The following is a 20,915-nucleotide window of genomic DNA, read 5'->3' on the forward strand; positions in this document are numbered from 1 at the left end:
CTAAAATAACAGGTGAAGAAGTACATTTATAGGCAATGAAAAACAAATAGTAAATGTCAGTGGGCCCCCCACAATTTAAAACGTCTTTTTTGTCTTTATCCGTCCATCTGGAAAATGGTGTCTGCAACAAATTACACACTAAGTCATTTACTGGGTTCATTGTACAAACCACAGCTCGACACATGAACATAACACACGATAGGAAACGTGGAACAAGATCTCGCGAGAACGCAACGATTTTGCCACAACCACTGGATGCAATGTTTTCTGTCGACGAGAGAACTGCTGCACCTAGATGGCGACACCCGTTCAATTCCATCGCTAGGTGACGTCACCGTTGCCATGACAACCGGCTAAGGTCTTCCGCAACTTCGCGGCGTCTGCTCTTGGTTTGTTTATGCTACGCCGAACCCTTCACGTGCGTAGCGCCGGGCGGCGTATTATTTTAGTATTATCGTGTGCGTTCTGCTGGGAAATAGTTTAATTTAACAAACAAATGAAAAATGTCAATATTAATTTGAAAATTAGGTGAAAACATCTAAAGAGGAAGATAGTGAAATAGAGAGAGACAGAGAGATCGAATGAATGAAAGAGGAGAGAAAGATAGTGATATGGAGAGAAAGAGAGTGATGTGGAGAGAGAGAGAGAAAGAGAAGGATTTTTTTTATTACTTTTACATCGTTTTTGTGCTACTTTTGCCTAGCCGCGACGATGGAAATGAGTGGATTGGAAGAAGCGACGCTCGCAAACAACACCCATACTCAGACTCGGGAATGGAACCCGGGAACTTCGGGAGCGAAAAAGAAAGTGGAGCAACGATGCGGCTACCTAAAATGGACTGTGAATCACTGATATATCTTGTATACCACTTCGAATGCATATCTAACTCAGACCAAAAATATATGTAGCTCGGAAATGGGTCTAAGCTAAAATTCAGCAAACCATAAATTAAGTTTTTAATTTACTCTGCCTCGCATCTCCATCCCAATAACACAAGATGACACCACTATCAAAGTACCACAATTTTCAAAAGCGACAAGGACTTGTGGAACATCCTGTCGGTTGCAAAACGAAACCTAAAATCATTTCTGGTGGTACCCCCTTGACATTAAGCTGTGTCTGGTATCGAAATTCGGAGTTTATGCCCCGGAAAAGATCATGAAAGTAACCTTTGGAGTTATCGGAAATGTGGACTTTTTTAGGAGAGACTGTATGTGACAAGAACAGCATTACAAGTGGCGCCCTCCGTTTTCGAATACCATGAAGCAATCGGAAAACTATTTACAAGTTCAGCGGATCGAAGCCGAACTATCTGATGGGGAAGATAAAGTTGAAAACATAGACTATCATTACCATTCAGTTATGAGAGATTGCACTCTTGTGGATGCATAAAAGAAGTAGGATCTTCCTTTCTTACCAAGCGTGGAATGGCTGTGCCTACAGAGCATTAGGATTTCTGGCAGTCAGCGTTTTTTGAAAACAGAAACGATTCTTGTCTTTCCTATCTTCATCGGAGATAATGTGTCTAGATTTTTAAAACCAAAAAAGGGTCGGCAAAATTTACATATTAGAGTACTGCATTGGACCACTTTCGCTCTCTCGTACTACAGTTCAAATCACCAAACCTGAGACCTTCTGTAAACAAAACCACGTGCATCCAGAAAGCACTGCAAACTCATAGAAGTAAAATAATCCACACGAAAATCCAGCGTTGTTAGAGCATTCATTACGTAAGGTAAAACAACGGCCAATTTGTAGTATGGGATACGCAGCCGCAAATGACGTCTCATTTTAAACCCAATGCTATTTCTTTTGTACTTATTGCTTCACCTTTATGGTTAACTCTTTACACCAGTAATCATTTCCCATAAATTTGGCATTCTTTCTTTCATGGGAAATAGTCTGTGGTGAAATATTAGCTAGTTGCGTAATATATAGTTACAGACAAATTCAAGCTTAAATTGTGGATTTAATCATCTTTTTTATTGTAAAAGTGTTCTGTGTTATTACAAGACAGTACATTTATTGAAATGTAAGTTAATATTAAATAATCTTGTGATTTAGAAGATAAATCAGTGTTAAAATCTAGATAGCATGGAAGGCTCTGGGCCATCCAGATAAAGTTTCCTGCTTGTAAGAAATTCAACAAATTTCATTCACGTGAGGGAAATGTCTAGCGAGGAAATTATTAATCAAAGCAGAGAGGACGTCCAAATGGAGATGAATGAAATAGTGGAAGTAAAAAAGGACACGTCTTCAAATAAAGACGGAGAAAATATGGATGTTGAATTGGTTGCTAAGCAACCAAAAAGTCAGAACACAAAACGAAATCGAGCAAAAGTTAGTGGAAAGGAGGAATCTATAAATGCTCCAAAAATGTTCAAAGCAAACGTATTAGAGCGTACAATGCAAATCAAAGGATAATATAAATAAAAATGACTTATACTATCCTGGGCACGATGGCCCATACATTGTTCTTGTTGAAGGCGTGGAACACAATGTTGGTAGCTTTAGTGCTATTATGTTAGGTAGTCACTTAAGAGAAAAATAAAATCTGTGATGCAGTGCAGGAACTGTTTCCGTTTCTCTCACACAAAGGATGTTTGTAAGTCCAAAGCGATATGTCCAAGGTGCGGTGATTATGAACATGATGATATATGTGCTGCAGTACCTAAATGCATAAATTGCTCAGGAAATCATCTTGCAACTGAGAGGTCGTGCAGTAAGTGGGAAGAGCAAAGAGAAATTCAGAAGGTGATAGCATATGAGGGCTGTTCATATCAAGAAGCAAAGAGAAAAGTTAGTTCTAGTAGTTAATTTATTACCGAAAGAAACGATTATTCTTATGCAAACATACTACAAGATTTCCCAGTGTTAAAAACAACTAAAGCAGAGTCTTCCTTTGTACAAGCTCCAAGTTCAGCAATTACAACAGGTAACAGATATGAGGTGCTGGCCACTCTAAGAGATGAGGAATCAGGGACATCAAGAAACTTATATTCGTGGAAATCTTCTCAACCTCATCTTTACAACATGAACAATAGTTATGCTGATCGAAGACTTGGGAAGATATTTAAAAGTAAAGAAGTTATGAAAAATAAAGGAATGCAAAATCTAAAGTCGTGTGACAATCCTGAAACCCAAAACGAACAAGAAAGACCAGATTATGTATTACTAAATTCCCAAAGCAGTCCAACGTCAGTCACAACAACGGAAAAACGAAAATTAAGAACTAGCATCCCACAAGATGACTCTCAAAAGCAAATAATGATTAGTTTGTTACAAGTTATGGCAAAACTAACGTCGAACATAACTGTGGATGATAATCTTCAGAGAATTAAGAATATTCTAGTCGATTGTGCAAATATTACTTCACAGTTATTGAAACTAATTGAAGAGCTTGAATCATATGAAGATGCTCAACGTTAAATATAATAATCAGTAAGTTATCACATGCAAAATATGTTTTTGTTTGTGCAATGGAATTTATGCTCGTTTCCTTCAAGAAAACTTGAACTCATGAAACTGATAGAAGAGCATCATCCTCTCATTATATGTGTGTGTGAAGTATGGGGGGATGGAAGAGTTTCAATTGAAATAAAAAATTATCCCGCAGTAATTAATCAAAAAGGCGGAAAAGGAGTGGGTATATTTGTACATGAAAGTCTGGCATTCCAACCCATATCATTTAACCCCAATTTAGTGATTCTTCGAGAATATCGGGTGGAAGTAGTGGGAATACAAGTGCAAATTTTGAATAAAATATTTACTGTTATCTCGATCTATATACCATCTTCCTATACATCGCAAAAAATAGCAGTGAAACATTTAAGGTCTATGATTAGTTCATTCAAGACTCCATTAATCATAACTGGAGATTTCAATTGCCACCACCCATTGTGGGGTCGACAGGCAGCAGATAAGTTGGGTCGAACTCTTGTTGAATGGATGGAGCCGGAACAGTTAACTATAATAAATGATGGTTCACCTACTCATATGCCTAGAAATGGAAGTAATCCGTCATCTATAGACTTAACATTAATTTCAGAAAAGTATTGTGCAGATTTTACATGGGAAGCTGATGTGGACTTGAGAACAAGCGATCATTATCCATGTTATTTTTATCTGGCTTATTGCCATGCAACAAATGAAAGAATATTAACTATTCGTAAATGGAAAGTATTCAAAGCTAATTGGTCTAATTATACTAAACTTTTAAATATTTATTTCTCAGAGGATGATGGATTAAAACCTGATAATATTACATACGAGGAGTTTGTAAAAATCATTTCGGCTGCGATGGACTTGAGCTGTCCCAGGGTGATAAAAAGTAGTCAGCAACACTTCCCAAAGATATACTGGTGGACAGAAGAGTGTGCTGAAGCAAAACTACATAGAGTCGAATTAGCAAGAATATACTCACGTCAACCAAATCCGGAGACATGGATAGCATTCAGACGCTCTGTGGCCAAATCAAAGAGATTATGCATAAAAGCAAAAAGTAAATCATGGAAATTATTTTGTGAAAATTTACACCCAAGCATGAAATTAGGATATGTGTGGAACAAGTTTAGGTCGCTCAAAAATCCTCGTACAGCAAATGTGGTCCCTTTGAAATCAAATTGGAAGACTGAATTTATTCAGAAACTCATACCTACAGTGTCAGACGGAATAATTGAAACACCAAATGAATTATGTAGTTACACATCAAAACTACGTTCGGCGAAAGGTTTTGCAACTCCAATTTCAAAAGAGGAAATCTATGAAATCATCGGCAACAGTAAAGAATCTGCTCCAGGGATGGATGTAATTACTTATTCGATGATAAATCACCTTCCAGATGTAGCGTTAACGGCGATGTGCACAATTTTTAATAAATTCTTAAATAATGGAAAAGTACCAGAAGATTGGTCCAAACAGTTGATTATTCCAATTTTAAAAACAGGCAAGAACCCTCAAGTAGGTAAATCATATATACCTATAGCTTTGACGTCAGTTATAGGAAAGATATTTGAGAAACTGATACAAAAAAGAATAGAATGGTTTTTGGAAAGCCAAAATATATTTCAGTTCGAACAAATAGGATTTCGAAAGGGATTAGGATGCCAAGACGGATTAATCACTCTTTCCTCGTATATTTTCGACTCACTGAAAAGAAACAGATATTGTATTAGCTGCATTCTTAGATGTAAGCGCAGCTTATGATAATGTAGATATTAATATCCTAATCCAAACAATACAACAGCTAAAATACCTCACAACTATGTTTTGATATTATGGAAGTTACTCAGTAAAAGATCTGTATATTTCCACTTTTTCAGTGAAAGTAGAGGACCGTATTCAGCCTGCAAAGGGTTACCTCAAGGAAGTCCTTTAAGTCCTTTGTTATTCAACATATATATGATCGGGATGAAAAGGAAATTAATTACAACAGTCAATTATCTTCAATATGCAGATGATATCTGTATCTATATGTCCACGACACAAATTCATACTGATTTTCGTGTTTTAGAGGAACAAATATTGGCTTGAAAGTAAAAAACTCTCCATTTCAATGGAAAAATCTAATATTACAAGTTTTAGTAAATAGGGAACACCTCCAATAGTTCACTCAATGTCCCGAAAAACAAGAATTCCCATTACATCCAGAATAAAATATTTAGGTGTCATCTTGGATGAAAAACTAACTTGGAAGGACCAAATTAAAGCAATACAAGTCAAATCAGAAAAAGTGTTTAATTTGTTCAAAGCAATAGCAAATACTCAGTGGGGATGTCATCCTCGAGTTATGCTTTTATTTTACAAGAATTATTTTCGGCCTATGATAGATTATTCTCTACTGGCAATGTGTAACTTGACAGAAGGAAAATTGAATTCCATTGATGTCATGCAAAGGAAATTCTTGAGAAGATGTTTAGGCTATATGAACAGCACTCCAAACGTAGTAGTATACATGGAAGCGGTTGAATGTTCCATTTCATGTAGACAGAAGATGTTAGCAGCAAATATGCTCTTCAAAGTGAAATCATATCGTGAGCATCCTTTCAACAATGTACTAACAACAATGATACACTTACATGAAACAGGAAAAATATCAAACAGAAAATCTGCTATGTGGATAGAATTGTAGAATTCGTTTTGTCAAGAATAACAGGATGTTCTACAGATGCGTTCACGGCCTGTTTTTTCATTAGATTATCCTCAACAGTCTCTGGATAATATTCATTTCCCTCGTTATTCGCACATATCGGAATATTTTACTCAATGGCCAAGTTTTTATTTCATATACACAGATGGATCTAAAAGTGAGTCAGAAGTTGGATGTGCAGTGTACGATCCACAACATAAAACAGACCTATTATTTCGGCTTCCGCAAGACTGTTCAATATTTACAGCAGAATCTTACGCAATTTACCAAGCTTTAATATATGTCCAACAATTAAATTTACGAAAGTTCTTAATACTTACTGACTCGCAAAGTGTATTACAGGCTCTTAAATCTTCTTACAAGAGTCTTTACAAATTATCCCCTTATATTATAAATTGCATACAATTAGTTCAAACAATACAAAAATCTGGAAAAACCATTGAGTTTTCTTGGGTTAAAGCTCATAGCAATATTGCAGGTAATTCTCATGTAGATGAATGTGCAAAGAAAGCAGTGGGTCTTCCAAATATTACGAACTTATCATTATACTATACGGATCTTCTCCCTAGAGTAAAGAAGAAAATTCTGAATGAATGGTTTGATTGGTGTCGAAATGAACTTACAACAGTTGGAGAATCATACAGACCATTTGCTGAATTCAAAACACAAAAACCATGGTTTCATCATGTAAGTGCTACAAGAAATGTAATTGTATTAATTAATAGACTGAGAACGGGCCATTTGTGTACTAGGCAACATTTATCCAAAATTGGAATAACTAACAATAAGAAATGTGAATGTGGCTGGGAAAGTGCAGATGCACAACATATAATACTGGAATGCTCAAAATATAATAGAGAGAGAAATATATTGTATAAAACTTTAAATAACACTCTACAACACGAAATTTGTCCTTTGCTTAAAAATATGTTTTTCTAATGTAATTTTGCATGCAAAACACGAATCTGCAATTAATTTCTTCGTATCACGTACAGGTTTTTTTTAAAAAACGCCATCTTTATACATTATGTGTATTAATTACGTTTAAACAATTAAAAATTCCTTTAACTGTTTTTTCCAGCGCTTGATAAAAATGATATTGCTATCAGTTCGCATTGTTACATAAAAAAACGTTTTGCTGGATCCTCTAGTGATACATTTGTTACATAACAATAACCGTGCTGGCACCCCTGACGAACAAGGGGCGCCATCTCTTTTGTCCTATCCAAAGGGAAGGCTGTGCTTTGCAGTTGCAGGTGTTTGTGTAAAGTTTTAACGTTTGTGGTGGGTTTCTGTTAGTGAGGTGTGTATGAAAAGGAGGCTTCGTTCAGTGGATCATAATGTCCCGTCAGTGTAACCTTGATACATTTTGTTATAAAGTCAAAGAAGCAGTCTTACCCCTGTTGTCAAAAAAGCATATGAACTGTATTTTGGATGCCGAGTAGGCGATCAAGATAAGCGATGGGCACCACATATCTGCTGCAATTCTTGTTCCAGGAACTTTCGAAACTGGATGCGAGGAAAGATAAGTGGGCTAAAATTTGCCGTACCAATCGTTTGGAGAGAGCCCAAAGACCACGTAAGTGACTGTTACTTTTGTTTGACAGATGTAATGGGCTTCTCTTCAAAATCAAAACATCACATCCGTTATCCTAATTTGGAATCAGCAAGGTGCCCAGTGCCTCATAGTGAAGAGCTACCTGTGCCGAAAGCTCCCGAAAATTGTACATTTGATACATCAATTGAAGAAGGAAGTTCAGGCAATGAGGACGTCGACTTCGCGCCACCAACCCTCTCAAGTGCACCACATCTCATCACACAAGAGTTAAACGATCTGGTACGGGACTTGAATCTATCGAAAACAAAAGCAGAAATCTTGGGCTCTCGGCTTCAAGAATGGAATCTATTGGGTAAAAATGTCAAAATCAGCACGTTCCGAACGCGACAGAGTAACTTTTCATCTTTTCGGAGACTGGAGGAATTGCGTTTTGTAACAATATTAATGCTTTATTGCAGGAGTTGGGCCATGAACACAATCCAGCAGAATGGCGATTGTTCATTGATTCGTGTAAGATAAGTCTCAAGGCAGTATTGCTCCATATTTGTAATGCTTATCCATTAGTGCCAGTGGCGTATACTGTTCACAAAAAGGAAACATATGAGGTAATGCGTGACATATCGCAGTACATTGAATATAATACATTCAAGTGGCGAATCTGTGGATACCTGAAAGTAATTGGAATTCTTACTGGCATGCAACAAGGGTATACCAAATTTTGTTGCTTTCTGTGTGAATGGGACAGCCGGGACCGAGTTAACCATTACATGCGGAAAATATGGCCACCACGACAGGAATATGTACCAGGAATCAAGAACGTATCACATCAACAACTCGTGAATCCTAAAGATGTTTTTCTTCCCCCATTACACATCAAACTAGGTGCACTGCTTCCAAATCATGGGATGCCACATGTCCCTGAAATTGCATTTTTTTGGATTCTCATTTTGACTTCTTTCCACAAAATTTAGGGGCTGTTAGTGATGAACATTGGGAACGGTTCCACCAAGATATTGCAATATTTGAAAAGCGGTTCAGTGGACGATGGAACAGCAGTATGCTTGCTGAATATTGCTGGTCTATCATCACAGAGACTCCTTCAGATAGATACAAGAGAAGAAGATCACAATTATCATTTCCGTAGAAGTTTGTACTGTCTTTGGTTTGTATACGTAAAATGACTGTCTAATGTCTGTGCAAAAAATTGTCATGTGGCTGTACAATACAAATGGTATGTCTTGGGAGAAAACTGACTTCACATATCGATTTAGTGCCTTTAACTTATTTAAACTCACATGTTTTCAACCAAAGGACATTTTCGTACACATTTTTTTAGTCTTTTGTTTGTATACGTTGATTTACCTGTCTAATGTCTGTGTAACAATATGTCATGTGACTGTACAATACAAATGGTACGTGTTAGGAGAAAACGGATTTTACATATCGATTCAGCACCTCCAATTTAGTCAAAATCACCTGTTTTCAACTAAAGGACAGAACATGACCTCAAATTTGTTGTACAGTGTAATCTAAAGGTTCAGTTTCCAACAAATTTGTTAAGTTTAGTTGTTAATCCAGATGTAAGAATTGGTTATAGTTTGTTATCATTTTTAAGGAAGTGTAACATACAATTGTAAAAGGCAAAGTGTTCTTTAAAAAAAATCTAATATCTGTAAAATAGGGGGGGATGGACTGATAATTTTATTGTAAAACAATTGTGTGTGTATTGTAATGGACAAAAAACGGCATAAAAGCTGTTAGGTTCCAAATAAAGGAATGAATGAATGAATCTTTCTTGCATGCGAATTGAATATATTTTACTTGCATTTTTTTTTAGACAAAATGATATAACATGGTAATGTATATTTCTAAGGTTTGATATATAGATAGGAGTGTATTTGAAATTTGTTTGTAGATTTTATGTAAAATGTATCTTATGTAAATAAAATAAATATATATGTGTGTACAATCGTACACACATATACAAAATATCTGCCTTGGTAGTTTCAGCCCACAATCATCCATCTCATTTTGATATTATCATTGTGTTTTGGTAAGATAAACTAAACTACATTTTAACATGGAGATGATGACAATGTTCACTTAAGTTTCAATTTCACTGTATCCTTCACTTCACGATCCATATTTGAGGGCCCTCTACCACAGACAAATTACGACATCGAGTGTATACCGCTCGTTTTGCCTGTTTGACGCTATCTAGCGTCATCAGAGAGAACTATTTGACGCTGGAGCGAAATCTTCTCTCCGCAGCACTCTAGTACACATTTTAATGTAAAAACTGTTTTGTCATAAATACTTGTGTTTTAAATATAATTAAATAAATAAATACTGTGGAAATAACTTAAATAATATGATGATATGAACCGCATTCCAACCAAAGAGTCCTTTATTTAAACATTTTCATTTTATCAAAAAATTATTTAGGGGGTGTAGCCCATCCGCTCCTCTTGAGTACGCCAGTGTTAATAGAGAAGATGTATTGTTGCAATAATTTTATGCCGATAAGTTATTGTCACAAAAGGACATTTTGGCGCCCCGTTTTACGTTAAAAAAACTCGGGTCAAAGACTGAGAAAAAGGTACTGTCCCGGCTAATGCAGAACGTCTACTCACCTTACTCAGAGGGCAGTTAAATTCCGTTTACATCAAATGCATTTATTTTGAATTCTATTTATGTAGACTGAAGGCGGGATTTACATCGATACGGACAGTCCAGAATATTAAAATAACACCGTTAGATGGCGCACCGTGAAGATATTCAATTTTCTGCATGTGCACATTACAATTCACTAATCGTAATATCTAGATTTGGAAGAAAAACAGACAATTTTATAGGAAAAATGACTGTAGAACAGAAGATTTTCTGCAATAGATGAAGATGTAATCACAGTAGCTAATAGGATTTTTTTAATATCCACATTTCCAAACTAAGTATATTATTATATTATTATTAATGTTCTTTATTAATGGTAATATTAATTTTTAATCTGTCTTCCAGGCAAGGAATATTTTCATCTCAGTAGAAACCCACAGACAATGTTATTTTAAAGTGAATTTTCGACCTATTGCCTTGTTTGACTCTCTAGGCAAGATTTTTTTTTAAAAAAAACAATAAATACAGGGTGATTCAAACGTCCGGTCCCATAGGACAATTCTATTAATAGTGCACAATGTGAAAAATGGAAAGACGAGAAATGTGGGTTTCAATCTGAAGTACTTCAATTTTCAACGTCTCGTTGAGATTGTACGAGCTTCAGTGATAACCGAAAATGCGATATTGTCACATGATTCGTCCAGAATGCTTCGTCCGTACTGTCCTAGGTTAAATACGCACAAATAACAACCTGGTAATGCCCCCGGTGACTGACAACCAATGATGTCTGCACAAGAAAAACTCACTAGAGATTGGTACATTTACAAACTGAAACAGTCGCAACTGCAACCTACATGTCCCATGATTTGTTCCGCACGTACATTAATACGGAAAGTGTAATTTGCACGTCATTATTGCCATTGCCTTATTCAGTACAGTATGAACGAAGCAGGTGGCAACACTGCATTTTCAGCTACCATTGGGCACAGCCTCAACGGTGCATTCTATATTGAAAATTCATGCCCTTCAGATTGAGAACCACACATATATCCAACAACTTTCCCCTCCTTGCATTTTTCGCTATGTGTAGTAAAGTTTATGTCAGAGCACTTCGAGTTCTGTCGGTCGCGGGGCTTCTTGAGTCAGCTGTCAACATGGTGCCAATGAGAGTTCCTTCCTCCCTAGGTCGTTCCTGCCTGTAAGTATTGCCACCTATGATCGGAACTTTGTCAACGTCATCAGGCTCTTCAGCCTGCGTGACAACAGACATGTTGCACCGGAAAATTGGCATCTTAATTGCGATGATATTTATCAGATAATTATTCGGGGGTGGTCCCTCTGATAAAATATCAGGATTCTCAAAAATCTTCGAACAGACTGTGTAAAGCATTGTAATACTCCAAAAACTGAACCTGTTCTGCAACACAAGAAAAAAATGCCTCATTAAACAATCAAAATACTGATAGAATAAATCGATAAAGTTTGTTAAATGACACCGACTCCTTACCACAAGAATATAATTATTCTGCAGATGCTTAAATATATGTGCAACCACGCATGTATGTCTTTCCAGTGACTCATTGCAAGAGTTGGCTGTTGTGCTTGACTCAATAAAATAAACTTAACCATTGGCTCGACAGCCCTTGACATATCTCCCGACTACCAGTCTCCCTCCCACAATCCTACCTAGAGGTGTGGAGATATTCAACCTGTAATGGAGTGACGTGGGGTCAGCACGTCGAACCCCCTCGCCGTTATATGAGATTTTTATGACCGGGTTACCCTACTCACTCGTAGCTCCCCAATTTCCTCACGATGGTGGGTTGCCACCTGTCCTGTACACAGGCCGGGAACCCAGGCGGACTCGAACCCAAGCCGTCCCGCAGCCGGAGCCCAAAGCACAGAGCCTTATACCGCACGGCCACGGAGGAGGACGAGGCAGATTCATATGAACCAAAAATTGCCAAAAATGATAATTTACCCCAAAGTGAAAAAAATATGTATTTACTTGTTTAAATTTTTGATTCTTCGAAAGGTTTGTTAAGGAGTTGAGACGGGATTTATGCACAATAAGATTAATTGGGACTGGATCTACGGTTTGTTAAGAAGGATTTTAAAAATCGGGCTTCACGAAATCGAGAAAAATAATATGACACTCAAGAAATCGTACAGTTTGTGAAGCTTTTAACACGTTGCGTATTTTAGGCTGTCTCGACAGTAGAATAGCTATTTGATACTGATAATACTACGTATTTGCCCTAAGATATGATAATCTACGTAGGCATTCTGCCACCATTAGGGGAGGGTGGGGTAAGCAAGACAGGTCGGGCAAGTGCATCCATCCTAGCTAAATTGTAGACCACGATAGAAAATGACTCCGCGAGAAGCTAGTTAGTTGGTGTCATGGAAGCTGGAGAGGCTGTGTGCGAAGAAGTTGTACGCTCACTTGAAAATTGATGATTTTATAGGTATACTTTCGGTGTTATCTTTATAAGGAATATGGTGTATACAGAAGCCTGCATTCCATTTCGTCAATACATTTTAACACTTGTTATATATTTATTGCATAATATATCTCTTTATGAATATCATACTGACATACGGTGAATGTAGCATTAATATACTCTCATGCAGGGATCGAGTAAATAAAACATGTGGGGTGGGGTAAGAGCTTCCACCTAGAATCTTAAACGGACGCTCTTGTTCCAAGGTTGATTGATTCACTGGTAGGTTATTTCTTGTTGCTTTACTACTACCTTAGTTTAATTTTAACGACAATGGTCCATGTGTATTGAGAAGTATGCGTGCTAAATGTTTCGTTCTTATTCCTTTGGCAATTTAATTTTGCTCTCGGAAGGACTCCCAAGCGCAATTCCATTAATCTGGAGACATGATTTAAGTGATTTAGAACGTTTGTCTGGTGAAAGTTATTTGCAAGTTTTATTGTTCACTTTCTGTATCTGGCTGGTTTCATGTGCAACACCCGGTGGGGCAAGTGCGTTCACATGCAGACATGATTTATTTCAATTTTTTAACAGAGAAGTTAATTATTATTTTGTATTTGAACTAGCTAAAAGTGTTCGTAACTGTTCAACGTGTAGCCTGGTAAAAGTTTGTTTCTTCTCAAATAAATAATGTGCACACTATGACTTTTCTTTTCTTAAGGGGGCTTACTTTCCTCAGTCTCCCCTATACTTATTTTTGCGTGTATCGCACCCTGATTCGAGACCACTTGTAACTGTTTGCATATATGTGGTTTACCACCGCACAAGTCTGGTTACAAACTACTCGAGCTGAAAACATTGTTTGGACGCAACGACGATACCCAACCCTGCCTGTTGTTGACCTGCGAGGGGTGGAGAGGCCGCTCCCTCAAAATTCCGAGAAACATCGAAGTGCTCGGTTCCTACACTGAAATCCAGTATAATAACGGAGTAGTGTTATGGAAACGGACTTTTGAATCACCCTGTACAATGATTTTTTTCCTAACTAAACCTATAATTAATGACAAAACATCATGGCTTTCTCCACACAAAATTTAGAAGACTGGTGTCCGTGCTCAGGCTCAGGAAGGGCAAGAAATATCTCAAGAAAGGAGTGTTCCGTTTAATTCTACTAACAGTAGAGCCTATCTCTCCCCTAGAGCATTTAATTCCTACTTCTAATCTCCTCGAATGTTAAACAACATCTTTGTTGCTCCATTTACGCGCACTTGCTCGAAGAAAACCTGCTCTCCATTGCCTTACTCTTGTTTCCACAGCCACTTCAATTTAATTTGAAAGTCATCATTAGCGAAAGCGAAGAGGGAGGTAAAGCCCATTAATTAGTTCTTGAGAGGCTTATAGATTTCGGATCGGTGTAATGGAAGTAAGGCACATTAGCGAGAAAACGATTGCCGATGGAATTATTACAGGAGTGTTGAACAGGGTTTCGGAGCGGAGTGCGGAGCGTACTAAAGGAGCGCTCCGGAGCGACTTCGAAGCGTCATTTCTACTCCGCTCCTCGCTCCGGAGCGGAGCGTGGTACGACAGCACTCCGATCCAGAGCGGAGTGGTTCGATTTGTTGAGAGACACGCTCCGCTCAGGAGCGGAGTGGTTCGACTTTTTGAGTCGCACGCTCCGATCCGGAGCGGAGCGTGATATAACAGCACTCCGCTCCGGAGCGGAGTGGTTCAGATTTTTGAGACGTACGCTCCGATCCGGAGCGGAGCGTGATACAACAGCACTCCGCTCCGGAGCGGAGTGGTTCAGATTTTTTAGACGCACGCTCCGATCTGGAGCGGAGCGTGAGACAACAGCACTCCGCTCCGGAGCGTGGTGGTTTTGACAGCACGCTCCGATCCGGTTAGGAGTTGTTTTTTTTACACGAATGCTGTAATGCAACTATGAATAATGGAATGTGCGCATTAAAGCCGACTTCCGTGACGGAGTGGTTATAGTAGAACCACATGGAAAAGAGCTTGCAGTCCTGTTTCCACGTATTCTAGTTGTTGGTCTGCATGATCGCCCCCGCTTGGAGGGGAGGGACAGAATGGATCATGCTTCCTTATGGCCCTAGTCGAACGGGTGAAGGGGGAGGTGCGCGGGGACTTTTGGCCGAAGCATTTTTGTTTGTGTTCGCTCTACAGCACAGCACCCTATGACGTCAGGGATCCGTGGGGTGGTTCAAAACCCGGCATGGGCTTGTACAGGGTCAACGAAGTTAGTAATAAGTTTGTTTTATACACTTGTATGTTGAATTGTATCTTCTACAAATATGCTGTATAAAGAAACAAACTGCCAGAGTACTAAGTGAGGCGAGTGTACAATCTTTGTGTGTATCGTTAATCAATTTAATCATAACATCAATCATCTCCATCTTCGCGATTAGCCAAAAGTGACAAAGAACATAAGTAAAATGAACTAAATCAATCAATCAATCATGCACATTAAACATTGGTAAAACAATACAAGAATGTTGATTTGGCTCAATAGAGAGAGAGAGAGAGAGAGAGAGAGAGAGAGAGAGAAAGAGAGAGAGAGAGAGAGAGAGAGAGAGAGAGAGAGCTATAGTACGTAAATTGTTCATTTGATATAAGTTGAAATATGAATTACGTAAATAGTATTTCTGTATTGAGATGAACTATTTTGCATTGTGACTCTTAGATATAAGAGTTTGAATGTTATGTGTTGAATGGGTTACGAATAATTTCAAGCAATCAGTTTTTCTGCTTTGCGGATTTGTCCGACCCACCTCCCCCATACAACAGACAGCTTCGTTTTGTACCGTATTCCGTGTTCCTTGCAGGTGACTCAGTGCAATCGGCTAGCGCTTTGGTCTTGTTGTGCCCATTTCAAGAGGGGAGGAGGGTGTTTGTGTGTGCTTTCGGGGTTGAGAACTTCGTTCGCTGCGCTGTACGTTGCGTTCGACTTATCCGTACATGGTAGAGACATCGCCTTTGCCAGACAGATCCAGTGTTGCCAGTTGTATTAGAATTATGCTACACCAATTCTGGCCAGATTGTTCTCTTTTAAAAGTATTACTTGCGCCTGTTGTTCTTCTCTTCACTTTCACAAAAAGAAGTGGATACATTATTAGGACTTTGCCAGATTTCAGAAAACACACACACACACACACACACACATACGTAAAAGATATGAATAAAAGGTTGTTCATTTGGAAATTAATTTCCAAGTTGTATTTTTATGCTCTTGTGAATAGATGTAAAGGAAAGTGAAGTCTCTTATTGTTAAACAGAATTATAAATGTATATTTTCTTAAGGATTAATTTATCACAATATACATTGCAATTATACATTCAACATACGTTGAAACAATGCCTTGTGTTATGGACATTTGGTGGATTTAAGACTCAACAATACGCTATCGAGAATAGACCTACAGTTTAAATCCTACCTAAAGTGGGATTCGAGCCACTATGTCCCTCCACCGGGTATCGATCCCAGTGCCCCTTCATTACAAGGCGACGTTGTTACCACTATGTTGTCAGGGTACAGCGCGCTATTTTTTTTCAGTACACATTTATCAATTCTCTCATTATCATCGTCGCGATTAGCCAAAATTCAAAGCTAAGTAACAAAAATAAAATCAAATGCCATTAGTGAGGAAGGCACGTATTGCTCGCAGCCCTGTTTTTCAAAATGAAACCATAAAATTCAGGACATGGCCCTATCCAAGTAGATAATATTATATTTTGTGTTTATCACGGTTATTAAGATTTATACATCTTGTTTCGACTTATCTGCTGACTACACATTGTTCATTACTGAAAACTTGCTTTCAGTTTGCTGTGTACAACGTACTCAATACAAAAAATATTAATTTTATACGTATACGTTTTCTGGCTTTCTAGACTCAGAAAGTTAAATATAGCAACATTCCATTCGTCGTTTTCCAAAATTTTTGCAATTTTCTTATAACCACCATGCCTATTTCCAGGTTACTGCTTACAAACTTGAAATGTTAGATATGGCAATCAGACATTTTGTAATTTTTGCAGTAGTATACGTATGTAACCATTAAATACCTATTTCAACTTCCTGCCTTTAAAATTGGGAAAAAGAATCGATATGACAACCCTGTATTTCATACTATTTAAATTCCCCGGTTTGGCTGTATAAAAACAGCATTCCGATTTTCGATTTTATACCTTCATAAAAGTAAACCAAATGTGTCAACTTACATTTTTGGTTAAGCCGGTTTTCAACTTTCTAGTGTCAGGATTTTTAAAAAGTTAGATATGGAAACTCTAGCTATTTCAAATTAAAACGTTATCTTATTGGCCGACGGTAACATTAATAAGCATGATTCTGATTTTCAACTTCATACATTCAAAAATCGAAAAGTTAAAATTAGCAACCTGAATTTCCAATTACTTTAAACTTTTCCCTTTCCCTACATTCAAAGTATCATACATAACCAGCGTAAAAGAAAGTAAGATATGGCAATCATGCACCAGCGAGTGTTTTGCATGAACACCTGCAGTGTCCTGACTGTACGTATGCGGTTGAATGTGCCTTCCCTGGTGTATTGTGTAAGGATTATTCCTTGCTTATTGGCAACACTGTAGGTGAGTGACGTAATATTTTCTGGACTGTTTCCGTGGCGTTAGCTTTAGTAATAATCAGTTTTATAACTACAACAACGGGCGATTTTCAAATGCCGTACAAATTCCACAAACAAAATTACTAATGTACTCGGAACCTTTGATCGTTAGTTTTCTGTATACACTCGTATTATCCAAACTCGGAGCGCTCCGGAGTCGCTCCGGAGCGGAGTGGGCAAGTTCTTAGAATATCGCTCCTCGCTCCGGAGCGGAGCGTCACAAGGCATCGCTCCGCTCCGGAGCGGAGTGAACCGTTTCCTAAAATTTTGCTCCTCGCTCCGGAGCGGAGCGAGAAATTTTCCAACTTCCTCTGCTCCGATCCGGAGCGGAGCGTGTCAAGGTAGCGCTCCGCTCCGGAGCGGAGTGAACCATTTTCTAAAACTTCGCTCCTCGCTCCGGAGCGGAGCGAGAAATTTTTCGATTCCCGCTGCTCCGCTCCGGAGCGGAGCGGGCTAAGACATCGCTCCGCTCCGGAGCGGAGCGAACCATTTCTTAGAATCTCGCTCCTCGCTCCGGAGCGCGGGCAACAGTCGGAGCGTTGATCCGCTCCGCTCCGAAACCCTGGTGTTGAAGCATATGTTCATTATGCGTGTTGCGCAGTGAATAGAATGGCTGATATCCCAGGAATAAAAAGAACGTGGGAAATAAATCCACACAATCATATTTGCGGATATGTTTCAACACATGAAACCAAAGGGTTAAGTCCCTACAATTGTATCTACAGGAATGAATCACATAAAACAAATGGGGAAAAAGCCCCATAATCAAATTTACAGGAATGATTCAGAACATCAAAAGTCCCTACAATCATACTTACAGTAAAGATTCATCACATGAAACCAATAGAAATTAGTTCCTATAATCATATTTATAGGAATCATTCAGCACATGAAAACAATGAAAATTAGCCTTTATAATTATATTTACAGAAATGATTCACCACTTTATACCAATAAAGAATTTTCCTTTTACAGAAATGAAACCAATGGGAGAAAAGTTCCCATAATCATATTTACAGGCATGATACAGCACATGAAATCAATGAAAAATATGCCTACAATCATATCTACAGGAATGATTCAATCTGCAAAGACACTAAAATCATATTTACATGAATAATTCAGCACATGAAACCAAAGGAAATAAGTCCTTGTAATGAAACTCACAGAAACGATTTACCACTTGATATCAATGGAGAATTTCCCTACAATCATATTTACACGAATAAAACGCATGGGGACGAAGTGTCCATAATCATATTTACATGAGTGATTCAGAACATGAAAAGTCCCTATAATCATGTTTTACAGGAATGATCCAGCACATGAAATCTAAGGAAAATATCCCTGCAATCATGTTTACAGGAATGATCCAGAACATGAAAAGTCCCTACAATCATATTTACAGGAATGATTCAGCACATGAAACCAATGGAAGAATATCTCTATCATCACATTTACAGGAATCATATAGCACTAACCACTGCGAAAGAGGTTACTGCAGTCATATTTACAGTAAAAATTCAGCACCTAAACTAATGGAAATTAGTACCTGTAATCATATTTACAGAAATGATTCATCACTTGATACCAATGGAAAATTTATTTACAATTATATTTACATGAATGCAACGAATGGGGAAGAAGTGTCCATGATCACAACTACAGGAGTGATTCAGAACATGAAAGCAATGGGGAAAATTCCTTTAATCATATTTACAGGTATGATTCAGCAGGCAAAACATATTTACAGTGACACCGTCGATTACACGTTATCACACCTATAGTTCCGTAAATGTACACTCGTTGCCAAGGTTGTACGAATACTTCTTTTTGCACTTATTTTGCTTGTAAAATACATCTATCCAACGCATACCCATTTTATTTATTGGTACGTGTAAATACATAATAAACTGTTCCGCATGATGTGATCAGGAAAGAAAATAAATTTGGAAAGGTTCAAAATGCATTGTATTGTTCTCAGTTAAATACAGGGTTCTCAAGTATAACGGAATGTCGAAAGTCTCCAATATTGTATCGAAGACTGAACATTTCACAGAACTAAAACCTGGGACATCATATAACTAACCATGCTGCCATGGAAGGTGGCACAATTTTCACCGGCAGGAATCATTTATGCAGCATTTATAGCAACAGTACAGCTTAAGTGTACAGAATTTGAAAACAAATATAAACTACTCTTACCTCAGACGTGTGTGTGCCAATGTGCACAGTAGAAAAGTGTCGTTGAACAAAACCAATGGAAAAACATCCACAATGGATAAGTACCCAGTTCAAATGATATATATGCTGATAATGCTACAAACACTGAAAAAGAAAAGAGTAGAATTAGTGATTCATTAATTATGAAACAATTATTTAATATTTACAGGAATGACTCAGCACATGAAACCAATGGAAAAAAGCCCCAATCAACACATTTACAAGAATGATTCAGCACATGAAACAAATTTTATACAGAGCCCCTACGATCACATTTACAGGAATGATTCAGAAACATGAAACCTGTGGTAAAAAAGCCCTTGTAAACACATTTGAAAGAATGATTCAGCACATGGAACCAATGGAAAAAGCCCCTATCAACACATTTACAGGAATGATTCAGCACATGAAACAAATGGTATACAGAGCCCCTACGAACACATTTACAGGAATGATCCAGAAACATGAAACCAATGGTAAAAAAACCCTATCAACACATTTGCATAAATGATTGAGCACATGGCACGAATGGGGAAAGAAACCCACAAAAATATTTGCAGGAATGATTTAACACATGGAACCAATGGAAAAAAGCCATATAAACGCATTAACAGGAATGATTCAGCACACGGAACGAATGGGGAAAAGCTCCCACAAACATATTTACAGGAATGATTCAACACATGGAACTAATGGTAAAAATCCCCATGAACACATTTTACAGGAATGATTCAACACATGAAACCAATAGAATTAAGCCTCCATCAACTCATTTACAGGAATGATTCAACACATGGTACCAATGGGGCAAAAAGCCCCCACAAACACATTTACAGGAATGTTTCAGCACATGGAACCAATGGAAAAAAGTCCATATAAACACACTTACAGGAATGATTCTCAACACGTGGAACCAATGTGGAAAAAAGCCATGAACACACTTACAGGAATGATTGAGCACATGGAACGAATGGAGAAAATCCCATATAAACACATTTACAGCATATGAAACCAATGGAAATAAACCTCCACCAACACATTTACAGGAATCATACTTAGAGAAATGATTAGATGAATGAAAAAGGTTTTTATAATTATATTTCATAGCAACGATTCAGCACGTGAAAAGTTCCCATAATTATATTTACAGGAATGATTGAGCACATGAAACCCATGGAAAATCCTGATAATCATACTTACAGGTATGATACACCAGGTAAAATCTGTGAAAATCTATGCAATCATATTCACAATAATATACCCGTGGA

Source organism: Lepisma saccharinum, chromosome 20 (genome assembly GCF_977018435.1).
Source record: "Lepisma saccharinum chromosome 20, izLepSacc3.1, whole genome shotgun sequence".
NCBI classification, from domain to species: Eukaryota; Metazoa; Arthropoda; class Insecta; order Zygentoma; family Lepismatidae; genus Lepisma; species Lepisma saccharinum.